The 27,723-nt window shown below is 36.8% G+C and overlaps 1 long non-coding RNA gene across 1 annotated transcript; it reads right to left on the reverse strand.

Annotated features, from left to right (window-relative positions):
- Position 1: 1 nt before the first annotated feature.
- LOC103162516 lies at positions 2 to 27,150 on the reverse strand. Its single transcript, XR_004772040.1, has 6 exons — positions 27,110 to 27,150; positions 25,609 to 25,702; positions 22,189 to 22,362; positions 12,012 to 12,074; positions 11,034 to 11,238; positions 2 to 903 (listed from the first exon to the last, which is right to left on the reverse strand). It is a non-coding gene; the product is annotated as an uncharacterized LOC103162516 (long non-coding RNA).
- Positions 27,151 to 27,723: the final 573 nt, after the last annotated feature.

Below are 27,723 nucleotides of genomic sequence, written 5' to 3' on the forward strand. Positions count from 1 at the left end.
AGATATTTTAAAACTTTGGTTTAGACATGAACTAAGTTACTGTACTCAGTTTGCCTGTTACACACATGCACCCCTGTGAATGCATACACACACACACACACACACACACACACACACACACACACACACACACAATTTTTTTTATTCTAAGGGAAAATGGCATTTTTAATTCTCTCTATACATTAAGTAGCTACAATCTGAAATACTGAAAATTATTCAGTATTTAATGAGCATGAGACCAGTGTATGGATCACAGTTGTAGTAACTTAGATGTTCTTTTTCTACTTCTATGTTGGTTTGACACTAGTATAGCCATTAATGATATTGGTAAGGAGGAATAACAGCCACTGGAGAGATGGTTCATAATCCAAGATTCTTTCTAATTTTTAAGTCTTGAAGGAAACATTACAAAGAGGACATTCTGACCAAATCAAAGTTCAAATTGACTGTAACACTCATAATGTGGAGAAAATTCAGAGTTGGAAACACTGCAATGAATTTATAGTATTGTTGCACAGTTCACGTGAAACCTCGTGTTCAAGATTCAGTGCTAATAACATACTTCAAAAATATATTAAGATGGAAAGAAGGAAGTTGTGCATGGTTATGAGGGTAAAGGAGCTTTCCACCAAGCTTGAGGATCTGAGTTTAATCCATGGGAACAACATCATAGAAGAAAAGAGAAAAGTAATAAAACCACAGATTCAGTCTATATTATAATCTGTAGCCTAAGAAGTGGACTCCTGCATTTGTTTAGTTCAGCCACAGGTAGAAAATGGAAACTACCTTAACAGGTGTCCTGAAATTTGACATTGAAACTTACAAGGGTATCAGAAGACCATGCAATTTCAAACTTCTCAGAAACAACATCCTTTCCTCTTCTCTCTGTCAGTCGGCAGACTGCTGAGAGCAAATGTCAACTCAGGTTAGTCTGCATGATTTATACAGAAGTCTACATGTTGAGAGGCAAAGCATGAATTACACAGAAAAAATGAATCTGTTTCCTTAATATGTGGTCATACACTGTTCTTGCAAAGCCTTGACTCAGCACTTGTGCTCATTGGTAATGAAAAGACAGATAAAAACAATATTTTTGCCTTCACTCTGTCCCTATCACCTTTAGTAATCGCTGCTTTTTTGAGTGCCCTGTACCAGAGTTTTCAAAAACATCTGAATGTCTGTAGTCATTGCTCCAAACAACAGGTACCTTGAATCCAAAGTACATCAGGCTTCTTTAATAAACATCTTGCTGACAACAGACTACTACTAAACCAGTACAAACATTGGTGTCAGGCCACCACTAAATGCGAGCAAACATCTGTGATGGGAAAGACAAAACATGGAGCTGACGAATTCACCTTATGGATAAGAAATTAAACATCCTTTAATAAGGACTACTTTAGTACAATTTATGTATAGAATTGAGACAATGATCTACATTATACCTTGACCAAAACTGTTTAGTTTAAGAACCTCTGGTCCCTTCTCATGATTCTTGAACCTAAGCTCATGTACAAGCTCCAAAAACATTTTGAGGGGCATTGAATTCTTTTATTTATTTCCCCATGTGATTGAATTGGTTAAATCTACTTTCCCAAATTTGATCATCACTTTTAATTGATACATTAGAGTGGGTGGCCAAACCTAACTAGTTAGAACTCTGAGGAGCTGAGGTAACAGATTTCCATTAGAAACTTTCAATAAGATCTGAGATGGGAAGTGAAACCAGTGCAATACCCTGAGTAACATATAAGCCCCAACTACCCAAATACCAGATAACTTCTAGGATTCTGGGAGTTGTGGTTTAAAAACAATGAAAACAAAACCTTGTAACAATAACTCTCCACCAGCTGCCTGAGTTCTGCCACCATGTTAGGACCCCCAAATGACACACAGAAATTAATATTAGTTACAATGCTGCTGGACAATGACTAGGATTACTTATTTGCTAGCTCTGTCTTAAGTATCTACCATAACCATTAATCTATATATTTTATAAAGAATTATCTTAACAAGGACATCAGCAGCATGCACACTCTCTTCCAGGGATCACATGGCAACCACCTCTTTTTCCTACATTTCCCAGAATCCTCCTTCTCTCCTAGTCTGTCCTAACTTACTTCCCTATTGGCCAACAGTGCTTTATTTATTAACCAATAAGACAAACATATACACAGAAGGACTTCCCCCATCAAAGCCTTATGGCAAAATACAGCAGCCTGTGAGTGTTGTCTTTATAATCCCCTATAGCACATGTTCTGGGGCTTTTCACCTGTAAGTTACAGAGAGTCTTCCTGATCATAGCTCATTTTGGTCTGTGTTTAGTATTTAAATAAAGCTTACTTCAAATTTGGCCAAAAGTGGTAGAACTTTTTTTTGTTTGCTTGTGTTTTTCTCTCTGACAAATCTCAGGATTAACATAAGCTTTGAGTGGATTTTCAGGTATTAAATATTTCTATTAAATCCCCAATGAAAAATCTTATAAAATTACAGATCCTAAGAACAGAAACATTTGTATTTCTTGAATGCATCATTTCCCAATATGACTATAGGGACTTTAGTCAGCTACCATGTAGCAATGTATGTTTAAGGAGTATTGCAGCATTGATCTGAAAGACACAATGGATAGAAGGGCTTATTCTGAACCAGTTTGAGAATGCATTCCATTATGAGCGAGAGAACATGAAGCAAATGGCCACATTGTACTCTGTAATCATCAGAGATGAATATTGGTGCTCAATTATGTACCTTGCATTCTTCTCTTTATTCATTCTCTCACCAAAGTCACAGGAATGGTGATGCTCACATTCATAATATATATTCTTTCCCCAGTAGAACTTTGCCTTATGTTTCCTTCCTGATTCCAAATCCAGTCTAGAGGACATTGATGATTAATCATCATACCTAGTTCATTCCAGTCATAACTCCCATAAGTATGTTTTCGATTTCATGCAGTCATTTTGAAATAGATATGATATACAATACTTTTGTAAAAACTATATATGTGGTTTTAAAAAGGTTTAACATATTATGTGCTATTAAAGGTAATGACTGCACAATTCTCAGTGTATTTTCTCTAAGTGTAAAATTGGTAAAAATTTTACTAATTGTATCTTCCCAGAGATACTTTGTAAAAGAAAGTGGTGTCTTAATTTCTATCGCTACTTTTGCTTAAAAATATGTTCATCTTGGGGTTGGAGAGAAGACTCAGTGGTTAAATAGTACTTGCTGCTCTAGCAGAGGACCCAGGTTCTGACCCCAGAACCAGTGTCGTAGCTCACAAACCAGGAATTCCAGTTCTCAGGAGATCCAGTATCCTCTCTGCACTTCATGGTCACCATTATGGCATGTATGGCATACTTACAGATATGTAGGCAAAAAATGAAACACACAAAAAACAACACAAATCCGTGTAAAGTTTATTTAGACCAAACTAATATACTTCTATCTGTGTCTTCCTTCCTAACCCTTCATTTCCTTTCCCTTCCTTTGTTCATCACTCTTCTCTGCTCCCTTACTGCCTGCCCTTCTTCCTCTGCCTCTCTTTCATGTTTCATTTCTTTTCATTATTTCAGTTGAGTTTTAGTTGTCATTCTTGCTTTAGTTTAAATTTTCCCTCTGTTTGAATAGCTGTCATATTCTACTATAGCTGTGTTACTGAATCCCGAAGAGTTGCATTTTAATATATTATAGGACTTCCCTCATTGGCATAATTGGTAATTTCTTTCTATTTCTTTGGTATGTACTTATGTTTTCCTAACATTTTAGTATCAATATCTGATATTTATTTATTTTAGTTAAACTTTATTTATTATCATAATAGTTACACATTTAATGACACATTTGTTAGTTTTTGAGATATTTCTATGCCTCACTGGCTTGTTTTTCTCTTGAATAAATTAGGATGTTCATAGTTTTGTTTGCTTAGTGTTTTATTTAGTTTTATGCGTCAGTCAGTTTACGATATTGTGGCTTGGCTAGTCTTTTTTATTTTTTTTTTGGTTTTTCGAGACAGGGTTTCTCTGTGGCTTTGGAGGCTGTCCTGGAACTAGCTCTTGTAGACTAGGCTGGTCTTGAACTCACAGAGATCTGCCTGCCTCTGCCTCCGAGTACTGGGATTAAAGGCGTGCGCCACCACTGCCCGGCCGACTTGGCTAGTCTAAAACCCAGTTTGGATGTTGCTGTGGCAGTACTTGCAAAGATTAATAACTGTTCACTTGACCTACAGCAGATCAGCACTAATATAATGCTGTTTCTTCTCAAACCCTTTAAGCACCTTAGGAGAAGGACTGAGTTTTTTCTAAAATTAAAACAATTCAGCCTCAACATTGAAACTTAAGGACACTGCCTGAGCTCTGAAGAAGCTTGAATTAATTTTTCTATATTTCTGTCCCAGTCTCCATCCCCTCCATCCCCAGCATGATATATGATGATAAGTTCTGTTTTCTACACAACAACAATTCATCTCCTTGAATATTTTTACTAGTTGCAAATCTAACGTTTTCTAACTTCTCCCAGTTGGAGTAGAAACAATGAGCTCTAGAGCACCATTTTAAACAAACACAAGCATAAATAAAATGAATCATCTTAAGCTTTCAATAGCACTGGGTACCTGCACACCTATTTTTAGTTGAAAGTATCATGTTGGAAACCATTTAATCTACTCAGTGTCATTGTTTAGCTTCATTGATTCTACCATTCTCAGGCCACTTACCAGTAGCCTACAGTCAGGTATATGAACAAACACAATGCAGGAAAAAGTGCTGAATAAACTTGGTAACTTAGAAAACACCTGTATCCTAAGAGTCCTACCAAGCTAATCACCTGTAGACCATCAGTCATAAACTAATGATCACACGTGTGAATGTGAGCTCTGTAGCTCACTGCCACAGGCCAGCATCATGAGCAGATATTTACAGCAGAGTTGTTGCAGGAAATTCAAATTTCAACAAAAGGAACGGAAAAGAAACCTATCATTGTGTAAGTGTCAGTACAAGATACTGCCGCTGCCTCCCTTAAGAGTCTAGCAACTTCATCTCCTAAACACTGTGGGAAAGACTGTGTCTTTCAGAGCCAAGTCTCGTTCAAGTATTCGCAGGATAGCAGGTGCACATGCCACCCACATGAACAGCCCATAAGAATTCGTGAAGCACAGGAGGAGGTTATCTTCCCAACCGTAATCTAGTAGAGCAAGCAGAAAATTGCCTATATACTTTTATTCCCCCACAAATGAGGTCAAATTAAAAGCTAAAGTTGTGACTGTATTCTCAGGTGTGGAAATAAAATTTAGGTGATTTTTGCAACTTTCTTTTTTAGTATTTTGCTTTAGACTTGAGTGAAAATGCTTATTTTGTGCCTTTAGTCTACTCTTTCAATTTTTTAACTTTAAATATTTTAAGATCATACACTCAAAGGTATTGAACACATATCTAATTGTTTTGTTTCCAAGAACAAATAGGTTCTTGATGAACATGAATTAGAGCTCAGTCAATTTATCTGTAAAGGGTGACTTGGATGACAAATGAGACCCAACCAGAACAGATTTGCTCGTTGTTCATTTGTAAGGAGGATGTCTGAGCTTTTTGTGAAAACATACAAACAGGCACACACAGACACACAGACACACACACACACAGACACACAGACACACAGACACACAGACACACACACACACACACACACACACACACACACACACACTCAAGCATGTAGTTATTGCATGTACACATATGCAGGGACACACACAAGCTTAATTTTTATCAATGGGATCCCAAGGAATTTGCCTTCACTCATATTTAACCAGAAGGCGAAAAGCAACCTTGGACGTTCATTAACTCTACTCAACTTATCAGAGCTGTTTTCTAACCTGGTGAAGCAGTGCTGGCTGCTCAGTCTAATAGATGCTGACAGGTTATTCCTTTGAAAATAGAAGATAATCGCACTGTTCTAAAACCCCATTAAGAAAATGAGTTATTAAGCGATTGAAAAATATTTAAAGAGCAGCTAATGACAATTTAATTTCATTTATCTCTTACTTACTTTGTGTTTGTGTGTATGTATTTGGTTACATGTGACCACAAGAGGGAAAAATGAGAGAATTGTCTGTCTTTTGGTCCACCTGAATCCTAGCATTCCAAGCCAAGTTGTATGGCTCTAGAGAAGGCCACTGTGCTCTCTTGACAGTCCCTTTTATATTTCTTAGTGACTCATCCTAGAACAAAACTAGTTTCTATCTGGAAGGAAGAAAGGGAATTATATAAATGAGTCTGTGGCTTCTATGACATAGAAAGGGAAATTAAAACAACTCCAGTTTTAGGGTTTTGTGGGGGTTTTCATTCTTCCACGGCACTATCCATTTCTATTTCACTGAAACACAGGCTATTTGTTTTCCAGATGGTGCTGATCTTTCTTACCTGCTTCACAAAGGGCAGAGGATGTTGGGTTGCCAGTGTTTACCCAAGCAAAAATTAGTTTGGGAGTCTCTGAGAGTCTGGACAGCAGCAAAGAACAAATACATATTCTCACTTAGACTAATAGAATAAGGAAAGAAGAGGGAATCATCTTGTGGGACACTCTAAACCAAATCAAATCTCAAATTCTTATAATCCAGGGTCTCCCACGCTATGGAGCACCCCATCAATGTCTCAGATGCCTCTCTCCTTTGCAAATAAGTTGCTTCCGCTTTGCACAAGGCTGTTTCTTGTCTTTTAATTCTTCAATTGATGGAGAAAATTTAAGCAGGCATCAAATAGATTGCTACATGCTACAGTTCTAGCAATAACTTTATATTTATCTTTTTCTCCTCCTTTGAAAGAAAATAAATAATTTGCATGGATGAATACATGGGTCCTCTGAGAAGTAGGAAGATCTTTCAGTCAGCTTGTGACGAAAAGACAGTTTTGTTTTTTTATTTATTTTCCTATGGAGCATGAACACGTGAGAGCAGTGAATGCATGTGTCACCCTGCTGGGAACAGGGCGCTCTGTCTATTAAGGCTGTATGTTGCCTTTTCAGGTTTTGTCAGCAGGAATTGAAAAAAAAATTGAAAAAGAAAAAAGATAAAAGAAAAAGAAAATTCAACAGAGATAATTCACAGGGGGCCGCATAGCACACAGTTAAGTAGAGATGGCAGAGTGTGTGAGCAAGCATCCTTGCTGAGCACTGTCAGAAAAATAAAAGTGGTACTTTGGATCGGAAGGAGCAGCATGGGGTGAACTCCACAAAGAGAGAAAATAACACAAATTGTCTGCCAGAGATAAACTAGTCAAGTTCCAGGATCGAGGTTGTTTCTTCTTTCTGGTCAATTGACAGCTTCCCAGGTGGGGGTGACTAGGTGCAGGGGTGATACTTAGAGTCATGAAGTGTGTGAGTGTAAACCACTTAGAAATGCATGATATTGAAGCTATTCCATTTAGTGAGCCCTCACTGGGCAGAGGGAAGGGCTGGGAAGTAAACTGTGTTAAGCACACATGAAGTTGGCTTTACTCTTCTGGACCTTTAAAACAGATGACAAGCAGTTTTGGGCAAATATAACAACCGTACCACCTCCACCTCTCCTATTGAGTGTGACATTTTGAAAGGTTCACATTAGTCCTAAAGGGATTTTAATAGATCTTAATAAAGTATAACCCTCCACCTTAATTTTATAGCCCCATATAAGGGTTTTCTCAATCATCAAGGAATTACATGTTTGTTAGTCACCCATCTTTTCCATTTAAAGAGACATGAATAGGATAGGCAAGATGTCTCAGTGGGGAGCGGAGCTTGTTGCCACGTGTAGCAGCTTGAGTTTGAGCCTGTGGACTTATAAAGTGAACTAACTCTCCTAAGTTGTCTTTGACATTCACAAGTGCCTTGGCATGCATGCACTTGCATTTCCTTTTTGTGTGCCCAGGCATTCTACAATACTACATACACACATACACACACATACACACTCACACACACACACACACACACACACACACACACACACACACAGAGAGAGAGAGAGAGAGAGAGAGAGAGAGAGAGAGAGAGAGAGAGAAACACAGAGAGAAACACACACAGAGAGAATATAGTAAAGATTTTAAAAAGGTAAGGCAAGAATCAGAAGGGCAAGGTCAAATGTACAGGTTCTGTTTAGCCTAACTTAACTTGTGTGGCACTGGAAAAAGCGATAGCAAACATGGTATTCCATTCCTTTCTTCGTTGTTTTAAAGAGCAAGGGTGCCGTTATTCGTGCCCTCTGCTACTGCACGTCACTGTGGAATTTTGCATTCCATGTTTTGCATGCCTCTAATACCAAATCAAGTAAGAATGTCATTAAAATTTTAAAAAAGTATTATGAAACCTATCAAACACCTGACATTTAATTTAAGTCAGACCTGCCATTCATTTTTAATAACATTTATGAATCTGTGAGATGGAGGAAATCAATATGGGTTTTTAGAAAAACAAAATCAGCAGGAAGTAGAAGACCCTCAGCTATACTTTGATTTTTTTTCCGGGAAGGCATGGGAGGCTGTTGTTTTGTTGTCCCTGTTATCTAAGTGCTCCTGCACTCCTTTACTCAGCTCGGCCTGTGTTGTTAGGGAAATATTTTAATGTAAAGCTGTAGCCATCAAAGTGGCATTCCTTCTGATCCCCCCAGAGCTCTTTCCTTTTCTCTAGTGTGTCTTAGGTGCCTTCCATTACTAAGAAAGATGAATAAGCAACGTGTGTGTTAAACGGGTTCCATCGCTTGTGTTTCGAAGGCTAAGAGGAAAGGAAACGCCTTACCACTCAAGAGCATCTGCTGGAGGAGAAGGTAACCCCAAAGGTGCAAAGGGATCGGGGAGGAAGAGCCTCTGGGATTCAGATGGGAAAGACAAACATAAATAAGAGAATGTGGAAGAAGCAAAATCTGAAGATCTACCAGGGATGTCAGTTGGTACCCAGAAGAACGGAATATTTAGCTTTAAATGATGTAACTGGTTTTAGTGAAAGACAAAGTGCTGATCGATGCTGGCACATGCCTTTAATCCCAGCACTCAGGAGGCAGAGACAGGCAGATTTCTGTGAGCGAGTGCCAGCATAGGCTCCAAAGCTACACAGAGAAACCTTGTCTCAAAAACAAACAAAACAAAGCAAACAACAACAACAACAAACCCAATAGATTAACAAAGAAATGGGGTTTTCTTCCTGATTAGAATGAAGTCACTCATAGAAGCTGAATGTTCTTTATGTATCAATTATCAAATGCTAAAAATCATACTACCTCAGGAAATCAATTAGTATGTAGGCAGCAGTTTCTTTCCCATAAGCTGCACAGCCCCTGGAAACCACCAAGGCCTCAGGTTGCAGCCCCAACCTCAGGCTTCTATGTGATCTTTGGTGGCAATACTGGACTCAGATTTCAGCACAGACCCCAACAAAGGTTGGACCACCGACCCAGACATGTGGAACTATGTTCTTACCCACCATCTAATTCCTATAAGCCAAGATACCAAATTAACATGAAACTAGGATTTTCCCAGAACATCATTTCCATAGTAAGGAGAGGATTGGCTCTTTACTTTTCTGATAAAAAGGAGGCACTTGGGACTGATTATCAGAGGTTAGCCTATGATAGTGTCAGGATGAAAACAAATAGATAAAGATTTTGTTTCAGTGACCTCACATATAAAATCTACTGTGAGACTTTTGATGGGATTCAAGGCTAGGTACCAAAAAGGAAAAAATACAAAGATTGGACCTTAAAAAGTAAAGAAGATTGGAAAAGTTTCCTCCATGTACAGTGAATCCTATCGTGCCCACAGTTTCTGTATGAGAAGGAATGTTGACATTAGTATACTTATATATCTCTGCAACATTTTAATTTCATAATAAAATATTAGTGAGCTCAAATATACAAGAAAAATCACTCAGCAATTGAATTGAATGAGATAAATGTGGCTGTACTAGATAATTTTTCACAAGGAGAAGTAAAATAACATTTTGTAGGTGTTCTTAGAAATTCATTAAGATTTTATATTCTTTAAAGATCACCTCTGTAGATAATTTCAATAAGAATCACAAAGCTCTCAGGACATGTTCATATCTGTTTGACTGTAACCTTGAAATTCTCAGCAGTCCTCACATATTCATGAATGGCTGGGACTATCAAAGCCTGATCATCCCTCAGGTACCTTTGTTTCCAATAACATGATGTATGTGAATCAATGGAGTCATGTTACTAAGGTGAATGCAGTCAGAATTTCCTAGCAGATATGGAAAATATCATAATTAAGCTTTGACTGTGTTCATTTGAAAATGAGTGCTGTTCTTATTATTCTACTGAGGCTGCTCACACCCATGCACAGGTCTAAATACATTCATTTTGGGTATTGCTGTGAAACTGGGAAGGAAGTGTATTTTGGCAAATTCACATCATTACCATGTGCAAGTATTATGAACCCTGAGCTCCTTGTTTATTCAATTCATAACTCTGGTAAACACATCCTATAAGCAAATGTGCTCTCTGCACACTTGTAAAATTGATCACTTAAAGATGTCTCTCCATATTAAGTGTGTGTGTGTGTGTGTGTGTGTGTGTGTGTGTGTGTGTGTGTGTGTGTGTACACATATGTGTATACTTATGACTTATGGATCTTATATGACTATAGGATCACAGTCCAGAGGATATTGAATGTCCTGCTCCATCAGTCTTTGTCTTATTCCCTTTACATCCTCTGAATTCCATCTTAAATGACCCATCACTGTAGGCACAGGCAATCATGCTTGGCTTTTTATGTTGGTGGTAGGATCCTAGTCCAAGTTCTACTTGCTCACCAAGTACTCCTACACACTGCACTGTTTCTCACTTTGACAACTGGTTTGTTTTTTTCAATTATGATATTTGTGTAATTTTTTTCACATTTTACCTAGTATGTCATACTTTGTGCTATGCTTTGTTTCTGTCTTCCTGGGTCTGTCCTCCCTTTGCTCTTTGTCCCAGGGAGTAGTACGGTAACTTATTCTCAACTGACTAAGAAGTAGCTTGTCACAATATTAATATATAAAATAAAACTTACTGGAGTGCAGTCTTGTTTTTACTTTGGGTGCCTCCAGAAGAAGCTAAGACCCCACTGCTAAAGACACTTAACACTTCAGAGGCAAGATTCGGAGGAATTGATTGGAATCGGATCCAGAGGCCTCCTCACTAAAGACTAGCTCTCAACACTTCAGCAGGAGTAATTCAAGCAGCCAAGGGAGAACAGTCCTATCCAGTAACAATGCCTGAAAAAATACAATGACAGTTATGGTGAAACATTCCTAAGGGTGGCACCTATATCCTGGGTATAAGCAGCAGTCACATATCAGGACTTCGGGTCCACTCAGTATGAGAGAATTCATGACTGGCACTGTAAATTTAACCAAATACCCATGACTACTGTGGATATGGAAACAAAAGGAGAACCTATAACTGCCATTTTCCTAAATTAACACAATCACTGACTGCATTTAAATGCTGTTGCCAGGCCTTGCCTGGCATCGGTTGAGGTCCAACATGTCCTGGCAGCTTTTTCTAAAGTTCAGAGATAGAGAGACTCCCTCTCCATCAGCAAGACTTCCTGCTCTTAACCTGCCCTCATCTGGAGAATGTACCTGGCCCCCAGGCCTGGCCTTATCTGAAAGCTTACTGTAAGCCTGGATGCCTGATGTATCTCCAGGGTAACCCTTGGCACAATTTCCTGCTAGAAGTCTTTCCCCTGATGCACATATGGTAATTAAGACTTGTACTAGGAGCTCTGCTATAGAATCCTGCTGCCACATACAGAGCAGTATAATAGCAGCATGCTATTTAATGCAAATTAGAGTTTGTACTCAGGCTTCTCGATTCTATATATTCTCTGTACTCTGGAATAAAGCTGAGCTGATTCACCAGACTCATCTTTTGGAGGGCTGTTTCCATTGTACATACAGACATATTGCCCACTCCTGCTCCCTCGACCATTGTGGACCAATGCACCAATAATCCTGAGGATGAAGAACAACCACAGAATACTCACCCTTATATCCAGAGATAAGGGCAGCTCTCACTTCTCATCCAGGAAGTTTCTTCATTCAGGAAACTGGGAATTTTACCGAAAACAACAACAGGTCAAAATGCAGAGTTCTACTGATCATGGAGTCCTCAACTCCAGTTAACACATTTAGAATACAACCCCAACTTCTAAGGCTCAGAGATGTCAGGAAAGGGGGAAAAATATAAAACAGGTAGCCAAAAAATTATGAGTTGTCTGAGAAATTAGACAGTAGGAGGGAGGATAGGATGACGAAGACATACTGTGTGCAACTCTCTAATTATTAATGAAAATGTATTAAGTGATAAAATAAAAATTGATACCTAATCTTCAAAAGGCTAAATAGGCAGCTACTCATCAAATATCAGAGTTTCCCTGTGTTCCAAATCTACCTAATAACATGAGATGTGATCACAGCTATCTCTCTGCTCTATTTCTATGGAGTAGTTGCAAAAAACCATCAGTCTCAATGTATTTACATCTTGGGAAATCTAGCATGGCTGGGAAGCCATTTTGCCACCATAATAAAATATTCTACTTGTTTGAGTTGTAGTCACAACTCATCTGTATTGATATACTGTTCTGGGAGAAGGTCACTCTTGATGGACTTCACTTACGAGTATCTGAGATACTAGTACAGTACTTGTAAACTTGAGAACTTGATATTCTCAGAAACAAAGAATATTAATGGGATAATTAGTACATGTTGTTCCATAGAAATTTACAGGATTTCTCAGCACAGTTCTCGGTAGACATGGTGTCGTGCAAACTTTGTTGGAAACTTGACTGCTAGATTGGATGGCTTTGTTTCCACTTATCTTGCCTCCGTCTTTCATTTCCCTAATTTATTTCAAGGTTTACATCTAATTTAATTTTCCCTAATTACATTGTCCTTTTAATCGTTCTGGATCACCATGGAGCATAGGATACTCTATGTAAAAATAATAATTCTTACTAAAGAAGTCATAAATTTGAAAGGGCATGAAGAGACTCATAGTATGAGTTTGAGGAGAAGAGGGAGAGCTAAACATTGTATGAGAACAGTACTCATGTGCAAAATTCTTAAAAGATAAAAATTTAAAATATCCATTTGTAGGGGAAGCTGTAGCCACGCCTGCTTAGGGGCTGGCTACAAGTCTGCCTGACCATGCCTGCAAGGGCATGGTCAGGGTGACAGAGGGAGAGGCAGTCAGTGGCTGGTCACTTTTGGTTATTTTTTTCGGCTTGCTGTATAGACTGCTGCCACACCGGCTGGCTAGGTCTCTCTGTAAGTAAGGCTTTTCCCTATTAAATACCCTTATATTTTTCCTTGGCTCCATATTGGTAATTTCCCACTTTATCTGGTGTCAGAAGTGGGATACGATGTTATATTGCCATCCAGAGAATACCCTTCTGGGATTCTGATGCAGAGGGAAGACACTATATTGGAGTGGATATTTCTGCCACATAAACAGAATAAAAAGTTAAAGACATATATAGAAAAGATTTCTGATTTGATTTTAAAGGGAAAATTAAGACTTCTTCAACTGACTGGAAAAGATCCAGCAGAAATTATAGTACCTTTAACTAATGAAGAAATTTCCTCCTTGTGGAAGTATAATGAATATCGGCAAATAGCTCTTACTGACTTTTTGGGAACAATTAGCAACAACTATCCCAAAACTGACAGAATTAAATTAAAAAAAAAGACAGTCTGGATTCTTCCACATATTGTAAGACAAACTCCCATTTCTGGAGTTCTTACCTTCTACACTGATGGCAACAAATCAAAGATGTACTAACCTGTATGGAAACCAGGACATGTCTTACGTTGGGGTAGGGGTTTTGCATTGGTTTCCACAGGAGAAGACAAACTTTGGATATCAAAGCTGATCAAGATTCGAGTTGAAAAGACAAGCTTCTCGACGAGGAAGAGTGACCGGTATTCTACTAAGGTATATCTTATAAACTAAATAGAAACCTCCCAAAGGAAAGGCAAGTGTTTTGCTCTTATCTTCATAGGAAAACTTATCCCCAGAAGGCAAAGGACACTGCATGGGTAGATACTTAAGACGAGAAGGTAGCTATAACCATTAAACAAAAGGAACATGCCATATGGTAAACTTTACAGCTGTCTCTCGGGGAACTCTATTTCTCTTTTTCTAGTCCCTATTCAGTTAAATCAATGCTGTATTTAGAGGTGGATTTGGCTTTCCTCCTCTAAAATCCAAGCATGTTATTTAACTAAACGTTAGAGTTTCTGTATTATATCAAGAAGCCAATTGATGCAATACAGAATAAAAGAAGAATTTGGGGACTGGCTTTGTCTTTTCTTGGATCTTTCTTTCAAGGTGTGCACCCTCACATAATCGTTATTCTCCCGTTGTTGCCTTCCCCCATATGTGTACATACACAAGAAAACATTTCTCTGCTGTTTATGTTTGAGTCCCACACAGCCAATGAAGACCTCCCTGACAGCAATCCCTGGACACCCTGGAAAGAAAATGGGCCTCACCTCCTCGACTGCACTGGATCCAACTTGCTCCATTTCAACTGACACTCCAGCCAGAACTTCGGGTACTGACTTCAATCAAGTTGAGGATTTCAAGTGAGATTTTTAATCAAGCGAATCCCATCTAACATGGACTGGATACAATTCATTCAAGACTTTCACTACACTAACATTTTCTTCCTACAGGACCCCACAAGGAGGTTGTTGTCCCATTTCAGCAGGAAGTAGCTTGGAGGATGCTATGCACCCTTTCCCCATTGTTGTCATTTAGGATAGTGTATATACCTAGTTAGGGATAGCTTCCTATTGTTTATGGTTGGGATTGGAAGGAGGTGTTCAGGCTTGGACACCTCTTTCAGATGACTTTAGGATTTAGTTAAAATAGATAGTTAGGATGTGACATAAGCAGATTGTTGTATCTTCATACATTTCACTTTATGAGTGTAAATTTTGGATACTTTACACTGTTAAGTTTTAATCCTCTTTTAGACTAAAAGGGGAAATGTAGGGGAACCTGTAGCCATGCCTGCTTAGGGGATGGCTACAGGTCTGCCTGACCATGCCTGCTAGGGCATGGTCAGGGTGACATAGAGTGAGAGGCGGTCAGTGGCTGGTCACTTTTGGCTTTTCTTTTTGGGCTTGCTGTACAAACTGCTGCCATGCCTGCTGGCTAGGTCGCTCTGTAAGTAAGGCTTTTCCCTATTAAATACCCTTATAATTTCTACTTGGCTCCATATTGGTCATTTTCCACTCTAGCCATTATACCTTTTTTAAAAGGTATTCAACTTTTCCTTTTTCAATGGCTCATTTCATGTGCTCCCATAACCTCATGTAGCATCTATCTTTATCATCAAAGAAAGAGAAGCTTTTGAGATGTGCTATGGTCCACATTGGGCCATGAATACATGGACAATTTCATAAACTTAGTGAGTCAATATAATGATACTTCTATTTTATTCTCTTACCTGGCACCGTATTGGTATTTTCCCACATCACCTCTCTACTTCCTTAGTTACTTTACATAAAAGTTAGTTTCCTGAAACTGGAGAAAAACCCTCAAGCATTCTTATCAATCTATACTTATATAAGTACCATGTATCCTACTATTAGCAACATTTAAAAAGAGCTGCTTATTTGAAGTGAATAAGATTTAATTATTATTGGATTGAAATGGTCAAATATTGTTATTGCAAAATAAAATTCATAGAAATGAGAATCCCCACTGAGTCTGAGCAGCTTAGGAGCACTTGAGTGTCTTGTTCACCTTTTCTTTCATTAAGCATGCTCTGAGTGACTAGTGCAGGCATTTCCACAGCACAGGGAATACCAAAGCATATCCTCAGGCCATTCTGGATCCTACAGCTGCTCCTCATGACTCAAATTGTCTATGTTCTCCATTCTATCTAAGTACAATTTGACTCAAAACAAGAACTTTGTTCTGAATTATGACTCACTGGGGTAGGAATTCTTGACATGTCAACATGAGGACCTGAATGAAAAAACTCCAAAACCACATAGAAAAATTAGATGTGTAGTGTGAGTATCAGTAAACCTAGTCCTCTGGGAAATGAGATGCAGAAACAGAACAGTACCCAAAAGCTCAAAGAGAATGTAAATGAAACTACTTGTACACTGGAGATTTTCCTGTGATCTTCACATGCAAAACATGACACAATCACCACACATTCACAAAAATTAATGCATAAACACACACTCACATATATGGCGTTACATTATTTATGATTCATTAAAGCTTTTCTGAGGATTCAGAAAGCAAAGTCAGCCTCAAGCTATAGAGATCAAGCAGAGGTGACACACACCTTTAATCCCAGCATTCAGAAGCTAGGAGGTGGTGGTACACCTTTAAACCAAGGACTCAAGTTTAAGAGCTAGATGGATCTTTGTTAGTTCAAGGTCACCCAGGGCTACACCAGATTGAATCAGTCTAAAAGAGTAATGGAGCTCACACCTTCAATCCCAGCAAAGAGAGGTCTAAAAGATTGGAGCAGGGTCTTCAGTAGTCAGTATCAAGCATTCATTCTCCTGTCACATTTAGGATAGGGAAAGATTAATTCTCCAGCTACTTTGAGGATAGGAAGATTTTCAGTATCAGGATTCTACAGCCACACCGAGGAGAGGCAGCAAGATAGCCCATTCAGTTTGAGGTAGTGGTAAGAGATAGAGACCACTGCTTTGCTTTTCTGATTTCAGCTTGAAGCTTCAACCCAATTATCTGTCTCCAGGTCTTTTATTTTTTGTGTTTTACACACACACACACACACACACACACACACACACACACACACACGTCCATGTTTACTTTTGAATGAATAAATAAATAAATGTTTTATAGAATCATTTTTACATGTTTCAACACATCTTGGGTTTGACATTTATGGGAAACTACTCTGGGTGGAGCTGTCCAAAACCTGAATCCCATTCTGCTGTCCAAAACCCCATAACATGTTTTAATGAGATTTTATTTGATGAAAAATCTTCTCACATAAAAACTTCAATAAATCTCAAGTGTGTTACTGATATTCTGCTTTTCCTAATAGGTTTAATATGTGAGCTAAATTATGAATTGAAACAGCAGGCTTAAAATTGGATCTGAATTCCTCCGTGCTTGCTGTCCATCACACATCGTGTGCCTGATTCCAAAGAAGCACAGTTGGAATTACGCCAAGGTGAGGCCCAGATGTTCAAGAACGCTCACTTTTCTTTCCAAAATTAAAAGAGAAACCCCCATTCTGGCAGATGAAACTTTAACAGTTGGCGAGAAGCCTCTTGGAGAGCACTGAGAAAAACAAAAATGATCATGCAACGCTGAGATTCTGTTTCATTATTCAGGCCCTAGTCTCAGCGGAAGCTTTACAAACATTAACTAACGCTCAGACACCTCCCTTGGAGGCTGTTCATCATCGACAGCTTTGTCTTCTCCTGTGGAAACCAAAGCATGGGGAAGTAGAAACTGATTGGGAAAGTTCATCAAAAAAGATATCAGTCACAAAAATCAGAAATCAACTTTTTCAAAGTTATAAATTCTGGTCACATCATTAAACTATTTGGCAATAAGGAATAAAATATTACCATCAAGTCATTTCATACTACAAAATTGCTAGTGTTATTTTTTAACTCTTAAATTTTAATCTGCTCAACTATAATTCTGAGTGTGTGTGTGTGTGTTTGTATGTGTGTATGCACACAGATATAATTATTCCTTCTTTGGGAAAAATATATTCTGTATCTTAGAAATTTCAATTTTGATGTAAAGTATGTTGGAATTGCTAGCATTCTAATAAAAAAAAATCCACAAGTTTTTTTTTCATGTTGTAGGCAGACTTTCCACACCACTGCTGAATTTCATTTGATAAATTAACATAAAAAACTTGTAGCAGAATATCAATAATCTACAACCTGCCTTACTTATACTACAATATTTTTTTGTTATTTACGTTATTTGAGTACTGCTTCTGTGAGAACTTTTGAAGACAAATCTCACTTAATTTATATTAATTTTAATAGAAAAGAATTGTAGCTTTGACCCGTGGGACAGTGGTGAGGGGAAACATTGCAAACTTTTTGTGTTACTCCACTATCCTCCTCCTCCACCTGCATCATGAAGTCTACTTTAAAGAGTTTTTAAAAAACACATTACATTTTTCAAATGTGTAATCATAATATTACATATTAGCATTTATAAACAATTTGTAAACTCATATCTGTGGCTCTGTTAATTTCAACTCTAGAAAACCACTAAGCTTGTAATGAAGAGTAGGCAAGTAAATGCAAGCTTGCATCTGTAGGAATGGCTCACCATTTCTGGGTCTGCTACTATAGGCCACTCAATAACGTTTAACTACACAATAATGTTCTATAAACCCAGAATTTTTCCAAAGTCTAATCAGTTATTCTTTTCATCCCTTTTCCATTTGGATGAATTAACTTCTGCATCTATAACCCAAAGGAAAGTCTGCAATGGAGATATGTGACTGTTGTCAGGGTATCTATTGGTCATTGTTCAGAGAGGTTCACATTAATCCTTATCCAATATACATAGCTACATAAAGTATGGAAGTGTTATGCAATGTGTGTGAAGGAGAGGTTCCTAGCTTTGTCATGAGTCATGGGTTAGGTATAAAGTTAGAGAGGAATTAAAGGTTTTTGACACTTTCTGCTTCATAGTTTGCTCTGTTCTTTAAAAAGCTACTAACTTTTATGCAATACATTTAATTTTGTAGAGGTTAAAATTATTCCTAAGTATAAATTTTTTAATATATTCTAGGCTTTTGAATTATCAATGTGGCTTTCCCACTAGTTTATGGACGTATTGTATTCATATGTAGTTTAAACCTTCCAATATTAACTGATATACATAATCCAAAATGAATAATTCATCCACCCAACAAAACAGTATAGATTCTTAATAATGCTATAAAATATCAATTTTATGGCTATAAGCAGTACATAAGCCATGGTCCTTGTCTTCAGTTATTTGTTTCTGATTAATACTTTATAATTTAAAGGTGGAAGTAAGGAGAAACTGTGCTTATTTAATGTGTATATTTTTCTCTTTTTGTACATTTTTTATTTAAACTAGAAACAATATTATTTTACATATCAATCCCAGTTCCCTCTCCCTCTCATCCTCCCATGTACCCTACCGATCCCCCATCCCATTCCCCTTCTGCTCCCCAGGGAGGATGAGGTCTTCCATGGGGGAATCATTAAAGTCTGTCATCATTTGGGGCAGGGCCTAGACCCTCCCCCATGTGTCTAGGATGTAAGAGTATATCTCTATGGGGAATGGGCTCACAAAGTCCATTAGTACACTAGGGATGAATACTGATGCACTACCAGAGGCCCCATAGACTGCCCAGGCTTCCTAACAGATACCCATGTTCAGGGTGTCTGGATTGGTCGTCTGCTGGTTTCCCAGATGCCAGTCTAGGTTCCACAAGCTCCCCCTTGTTCGGGTCAGCTGTTTCTGTGGGTTTACCTAGCCTGTTCTTGACCCCTTTGCTTATCACTTCTCCCTCTCTACAACTGTGTATATTGAACATCTCAAAAAGAACAGATTTCTACAACTATGGAAAGTTCAGAAAAGTTTCAAAATTATTCCAAATCAGAGTGTTATTTCATATCTTCTTTACATGCAAATGAGGTTTTAAGTTCATGTAGGTAATTAACACATTTAAAATTGCTAGTACATTTGTTCCTTTAATTATTATCAAAATGAAGAAAAATTACAATACTCCTTTATTAGGCATAGACTAAAGTACCAGCATAATTATTTAGCTACAGAAAATGTTTTAGATCAATGAGTATTTTATGTGATGATATATAAACATTAACATTATGTTCTTGAAGTTTGATATTTTCTTTGTGTGGGGGAAAAAGAATTCACTTTAACTCCAAGCTATGTTAATGCCACATGAGAACTGGCTAGAATTCTCAAGATCCTTCAGAAGAGTTGTTGTAGAAGATATTACACATTTCTAAAAGAGCATACACTCTTGACCAAGTTACAGTGATGTCACCTAATGAATTTTGAGTCCCACCCACTCCCATGCAACCAGTAGCTTGAAATAGTATGTCCTGTTGTCTTTCTCACTGCTTGTATTAACTTTGTTAGAATCATTTATTTTCTTTGCATTTAAATAGACTCAACCAATAGAGCTTCCATTTTTCATTGAATGCACAAAGCATCTAATTTTAGTAACTCATCTGAGAATAATAGCAATTTAATATATGAAAGATCAATTTTACACATATCCAGATTTGCCCAACAAACATGTGATGTTCTAGCTTCATTCTGATACTTTGTGTACAATGTCAAGAATCTCCAAAAGAAAATAATCTTTATTCTTGCTTTAGCCAATAAATACCTTAACTTCTGCAATAACTGCATAGACCCTATATCAAAAACTGATGAGTTCATCTGATATGTTTCTGTTGCATACATTAAAAAGTTAGGCAATTTCCTGAGATATTTTAAACATACATTTCTCCGACTAAAATGCTTTTATCCCACTACTATAGAGTTAGTGAGCAGTACCATCTTACTGTGTTAGTTCCAATAAGAAGGGTGAAGTAAGCAAGACTCGGATGACAAGATCATTATAGCAAAGAAAATTACTGACAGCTCTGGAATCAAACTCAGAAACTCTTGGCTCACTTGCCAATGGTTCCCATATCTGTTGAGAGTAAAAGACTACGCAGTGATCTGACTGTAAATTTTTAACAGGGCCCCTCATCACGACACCTGAATCATCTTTCACTTACAAACAGAAAAGAGCAATGACAGCAGACACTTCAATATCTTATTCTTTTGGGGATTCTGGGAAATAACAATTCCTCTGTTGTGCTGGCATAAAAACCTTAAGTGGACATGTTTCCAAGTATGAAGTGGCTCAAAGAGCTAACTCAAACATCACATGACATATTGCTGAGAAAGCTTCAAGGGAATTTGGGACTTGGATTGTACTGGGAAAAGAAATCCTCTACTAGTCCATCTGGCTGTAAACATTTTACAAAGTTTTTCTTTGTTTTTTGTCCATAGGGGAGCTTGTAATTTGAAATATTTCACTTTAGTAGAAGGATAATTGTGTAATTTTAGAAATGATTATAAAAGGAGGTCTATGTAGCCTCAAATTATTGAATTAGGACACCTAATAACAACTCTGCTCTCACTCTTAGGACTGTAGTTGATTCTGCTCATCATATACAGTGTTCATTCATACGACAGTGATATACTGTAGATGTCAGTACCACAAACACCCTGGTGGTTACAACTTTTACGTCTTGAAACTAAATTCATCTATAACTTAACTGAACATGATAAAAACACATTCAGATCCAGTCAAATAAAATTCAAGATGAGGTTATATGCATACTTTCAGGTTAATAATTTGATGAAATTTCCAAATTTATACATGCACACAGACATATCACACACAGAGAGAGAATGAGGGCGAGAGAGGCTGAGAGAGACACACACACACAGAGAGAGAGAGTGAGGGTGAGAGTAAGAGAGATTTAAAGTAAATTTTAAGAAACAGCTCAGTGGTTTGGGGTGCTATCTGCTCTTCAAGAGGACCCAAATTTATTCCACTGCCTGCAGGCAGCTCATAGTCTCTATTGCCCCTGCTCTAGAGAGAAACATTCTCTTCCATGTTCTGCAGGCACTTGAACATAGTGTGTATACTCACATACACATGCATATAAATTAAAATTATAGCCAGATTGTAGCTTCCCTTATACATAAGCTATTAATATGATTGGTTTTATTAGTAATGTATCATCAACGTTTTGACTATTAAATAAAGTCACTTTTACAAAAGAATGCGTTTTGGAAATTAGGGCTTGACAAGATTGGGGCATGAAGAGATGGATAAGGATCAGGAGGCAAGGGATTCAGCAATGAAAGGAAGGGTTCAGTCATAATCATGTCCTTATTCACATTGTGGCTTTTAATGCTAGAAGAGCAAGAATGAAAAAAGATCACAGAGTAATGAGTTAGAGGTGAAGGTAAATGACAACAGACATTGGGGAAAATAGTCTTGATCTACAAATTGTATGGAGTAGAAGTTCTAAATCCCCACATCCACTCTTACTCTAAGCTACATGAAGTGGTGTAAGTGCACAGGGAAGTACTTAGACAGTACTTACATGAGAGCAGCATGAATGGTAGTCATGTGATTCATGTTTGGAGGAGTGCATCCCTTTAACTGACCTGCATGTGTTTCCACAGCACACAAAGAGCTGAGCTCTTATTGCACATGGACCCCAGGTATGCACACAAGATATACCTACATGATATACTGTGCCTCAATTGCTGATTTCCTGCCAAGAGAGAAAACATCCAGTACACATAAGTATGGTGCTTGTAGTTTAGACTGTATTTCCCCCTTGAATTTCACCTTCGTTCCATATTACTATTAAAATATTCCTTTCTGTGAGTTTCAAAGAACCTTGCTCAGAGCAACGTCTTGACTGTCTATCAGTGGGTTGATGTTCTCCTCTGCCTTAATGGCAGCTTCTCTGGGGTGTTTTCTCGGCAGTAAGTGCAAAAGGAATATACAAAAAAGTATTATTTCTCAGGTATCCATTCTGTGCACTGTCTTAGGCTAATAAAATATTCATAAGGTTATTTTAGATATTCATAAAAAACAGGTCAAATTACAATAAGTATTTTGAAGGTATGTATCTCTCATATAGACCCAATTTCTCCTAGTAGAAAAATAAAGGATAATTGCACTATACAGTTTATTATAAGATACCAAGTGACAAGTATTTATTTGTAGCCCATATGTAGGATACATATGTCTATTTTATTTCACAACTTTTTTCTACATTAACACTTATACTGATCTTCTTTTTATGTTTATCAGGCAATTAAACACATGTTCTGTCTTCTGGCAAGGTGAATAAAAATTAAATATTCATTTAAATAATCTCCATGCTGATGTTCAACAATCCACATCTAAAATATTATTAACATGTTAAATTATTAACTCTAACTCACAGGACCAAACTTTCAGCTTGTAAAAGTCATGGAGGTAAGTCATGGAAATATAAGTGTTTTTTTTTAGCTTTTTATGTTATGAATTTAATTTTAAAAGGTATGTAAATTTAATTCATATAAAACACCGTCATAAGTAGATAATTATTTTACTTTGCAAAAGCAAAATAAGTGTCTTTTAATTTTCAATAATAAATAATAATGTTCTATTAATACAATTGAATGTTTAATTTCAATTTTTCTTAATGAGAAGGCTTCTTATACTTCTTAAATCTTAAATAAACATTAGATATAGTATCCTTGTTTTTAAGCTTTGTTTGCCCTGTGTACTTATTTATAAAAGGAGAACATATGTTGGTCATAATAATATTGAAATAATAGCAATTGTATTCATGAGAAACAATTTGATACTTTTAAATAATTGTTTTTGCTCATTATAAGCCATGAGTGTGGATACCAAAATAATGTCTTAGTAACTGTAATATTGACAAGGAATTAAAAGATTCATCAAATACTAGAAATGTGCCCACTAATAACTTGTAAATCTTTTCACCCAGGGCCAAACTCTACTCTCTGGCAAGCAAGCATGATCTTTTCTACAATGTCTAATACAAACTCTAGCACTCAAATAAACGATAACATTTGAAAATGTAAATGTACTTCTCTTCAGGGAAGATCAAATGTAACTCTTGTTTAATTCATGTCATGAATATACTTTTCATTCCAAATATTCTTTCAAGATGTTTTCCTGGTAAAACTCAGATATCACGATATACATAAGTATATAAGAAATGAGTATGAAAAAGTGTTTTGGAGAAGTTTTACACTTTGCAAGTCCTTTAATGAGAGTTGGAAACACCACCCACTATACGTGTGAGCCCATGTGAACTGGGACTCATTTTAATGCAATCATCATGCACACACCTCATTTGTAAAATTACTGTGAGCAGCTTAAGTTCCTCATCTGTCACTTAAGGTTGAAGTTACTGTAAAGCACTCTGCAGCACAAGATGTCATCATGCTTTTCTTAACTTTCAGTACTGCAGAGTGTCCATACTTAACAGTATGAATGGGTTCTCACAATTGCATTAAGACAAAAATTTGCTGTGCTAGGGGCTGGCCATGCCTGTCATCAGTTGTCCTGGCGTACTCCTGTCTGTGGAACTGTGAAATGACAGATGTCCTGCAGAAGATAGCTTTCAGGCATGCAGCATCATTTTTTTATTGCAATGGCCAATAGGTGTCCTCTAGCTGGCAGATTGCTGATTAATTGTTATGGTAAAATCAGTGGGGAGACATATGTCTGCTTGCAAGTATAAATTCAACAGAACACAGTACCCTGAGTCTGTGTAAAACACAGGAAGGCACAAAGCAAACATTTTCTGAGCAAAGGAACAGCAAAATTTTTGTAGATCAAAATGCAAAAAATACAATTACTTATTTATAACTTCTCAGTGTTTTTCCACCACTCATTTTTTGTGCTTCTGTACAGCTTTGAGAACAGCTTGAGATACTATGATGAAACTAGCAATCTTTTCATATCTCAGCTGTGTTCAAGACTTAAAAATTCTTACTTGTAGCTTATGTTGCAAGGATTTCTTGAAATTTCTAGAAATATTAAAGTTGATTTCAGATGCTGTGTTAAATTTTTGCTGCTATGTTGAAAGATGCTGCAATTTGTTAGCACACTGAATGCTTTGTACTATTAGTTCATATTTATTTTTACAATGATTAAAAGTATTTTTGCCAACATGCAGGGTTTTTCGTTCTACAATAAGCTTATGTTTATGTAAATATACATCAATGTTAATAAAGTATTTGGATGATCATTACTGTAATGATTTTTCTCTGATCTGGTCAAAAGTATGTTGGATATTAATAATTTGCATGTGTGTGCTTCTAAAGGAGATTCCTTGATTTCTTTCTATTTTACTTTTAAATTTATTCTGTACTTGATGGAGACATTCTATACATTTGTACCCTCAATCGTCTTTGATTATATTTCTGCTTATATTCTACAATGCAATTTGAGATATAAAATCTGAATTATCTAACATTAGCAGTCTAGTCATTGGCAAATCACTTCCATCTCTACAAGTGAACAGATGGCCTCCTTAGCTATGTCATTAGGAAAGGATGTAGTTGAAAGGTGGGAAACATTATAAGGAATAAGCTGTGTCCTTGTATTTCTTTGAAATATTCTCATCGAAAAGTTATATCTCCAAATCACATTAGAAATTCTGAAGAACCTCTATGTTAAATATTACAGGGCAGACCCAATTCACATCTTAGCATTTGCTGTGTTCATTGGTATTGGGGAAGCTCCTTGTGAAGTCTTATACTGTTAATAGCATTTAGTATAAAATTAGTGAATTATTTTCTTTTGGTGTAATTAGAATGTCAAGTACAAAATAAAAGGAAAAAATTCTTGTTGCATTTTAAAATCACTTAATTATTTAAGAATTTCAGCAGTTACCAAAGCAATGCCTAATTTAATGAGTTCAATAATAAGTACCTAATAGAATGGTAAACATGCATGACTCACACATTCTATACACAAGTCTTACCATGATGGAACTTGTGGCCGATATGTGACATGCATTCAGAAATCATTCATATAAATACTAGTAAATCTATCTTCTGGAATGTTTAGAAACCATGCTGTAGAGACACAGAAATATTTTGGTTTGCATCACTAAAGACAAGACTTGTAGATTTTTAGGGAGAAATATTATTCTAGTATATTTTAAATAACACCAAGTAGAAAAATATACTTCTCTTTTCAGTTATAAGAAATTATTTTTTTGTCCTTAGCAACACATAGCATAAATGTGATTACAACAATCAATAGGATGTTTCTTAGTTTTGCTTTCTCTAGTATTATTTGTTTTGTTATGGTTAAGTTTTTAATATGTGTGATGCTAGAGCTCAAACATTTATTTACATGTATGAAATACTCTGTACATCTGATCTATTACTCCACGTTAATTAAATATTTCAAAATAGTAGAAAGAAGTTTACTGTTCTCAGCACAAACAGCATGTTTGAGTTGATAGATACATCAATACCATGGTTTGATCACTGCATATATATTGAAATGTGACAATACATGATATATGTACCAAATAAATATGCACAGTTGCTATATACACATAAAATAATTCAAAATCATGTTGCTTGTCTACTATCTATATTCCCACAATTCTTATTATCATAACACTGCCACTAACATTTATCTACCTCTGTTTTTTTGTCTTCAGCTGTCTGAACACAGGACAGCAGATGCTAATGGTTTGATTTCCCACAGGCTAAATGACAGCTTTCTTATCCATGAATCTATGTGTATCAGCACAAGATGAAGTGCTTTTATTTTGGTGTGTGTATTTATATTCATTATATAGAGATCCTGAACATAACACTGTCACAACACAGCAATTTCAATGAACTCAAGGCCATGAATCTCATGGCTATCATTTCCACATGACCATGGAAGCAACAATACCTAACTATACACTGAATTTAATTATTTCATTTTAACTATGATGTGCAAAAATTGAACAAACTCGATAGCAAAGATTAGAAAAATTAGAGTTATTTTAAAAATAATTTCTTCAGGTTTAAAAGTAGCCCTATTAAGGGAATTTACTCATTCAGAGAGAACCACAGTCTTCCCATGGCCAATCCAAGTTTAATCGTTGGGCTTTGGGAGAACTGCTAACAACTGGTAACTAGTCTTTTCAGTATAAACAAAGCCTCAAAACACATGATATGGGGAAAACAATGAAATGTGGATAATAGTATGTTTTAGTTGCATTATGATATTGTTTGGTTTTTCTGTTCTTGAAATATGTAAATATGGATTTTTTTAAAGAATTGGTTGAAAGTTCAAGGTTTGATGCTAGCTCTAGTAAGAATCTCATGACCTATAACGTCAAAATGATAATGAGGGTGTGGGGAAGTGATAGCATTTAAATATAAGAAGACAAAGGAATGGGGTATAGTGGGAAATTACCAATATGGAGTCAGGTAGAAATATAAGGGTATTTAATAGGGAAAAGCCTTACTTACAGAGCGACCTAGCCAGCCAGCGTGGCAGCAGTCTGTCCAGCAAGAACCAAAGTGAAACTGAAAGAGCAAACGCAGTCACACTACGTCACCCTGACCACGCCCTCACAAGCGTGGTCAGGCACACCTGTAGCCAGCCCCTAAGTAGGCGTGGCTATAGCTTCCACTACAATGGGGGATGGACTTTTTTTTCCCATTCAAACCTTTCTTGTGAAACAAATCAGGGTCTCATGAATCTCCCCCAGTGCACACTGAAGCCACCTACTAGAAGTTTATGGACCTGCTCAATGTCCAACTTTCAAAGGACAATACTTCCTTACATTATTTCAATAAGGACCAAATATTGAATTCATGAACTCTTAGGAGACAAAACATCTAATGAATAGTAACTAAGTTCCTAATATTAATTTTATGGGCCACTAAAGAGAAAATAAAGATGACTCCATCATTAAATATTGGAGGTTAGATACTCTTTCTGGCAAAAAAATTTAATGTGCCATGGAGAATTTTGGAAGAGGGAGAAAATTCACCAGAAGAAGAGATAAAAAGCAAAATCCCTTAATAAGAGGATAGAAGTTTGCCTGAGAAGATGGGGATGCCTTTAAGTCTTCACTAAA

This window comes from Cricetulus griseus (genome assembly GCF_003668045.3).
Source record: "Cricetulus griseus strain 17A/GY chromosome 1 unlocalized genomic scaffold, alternate assembly CriGri-PICRH-1.0 chr1_0, whole genome shotgun sequence".
NCBI classification, from domain to species: Eukaryota; Metazoa; Chordata; class Mammalia; order Rodentia; family Cricetidae; genus Cricetulus; species Cricetulus griseus.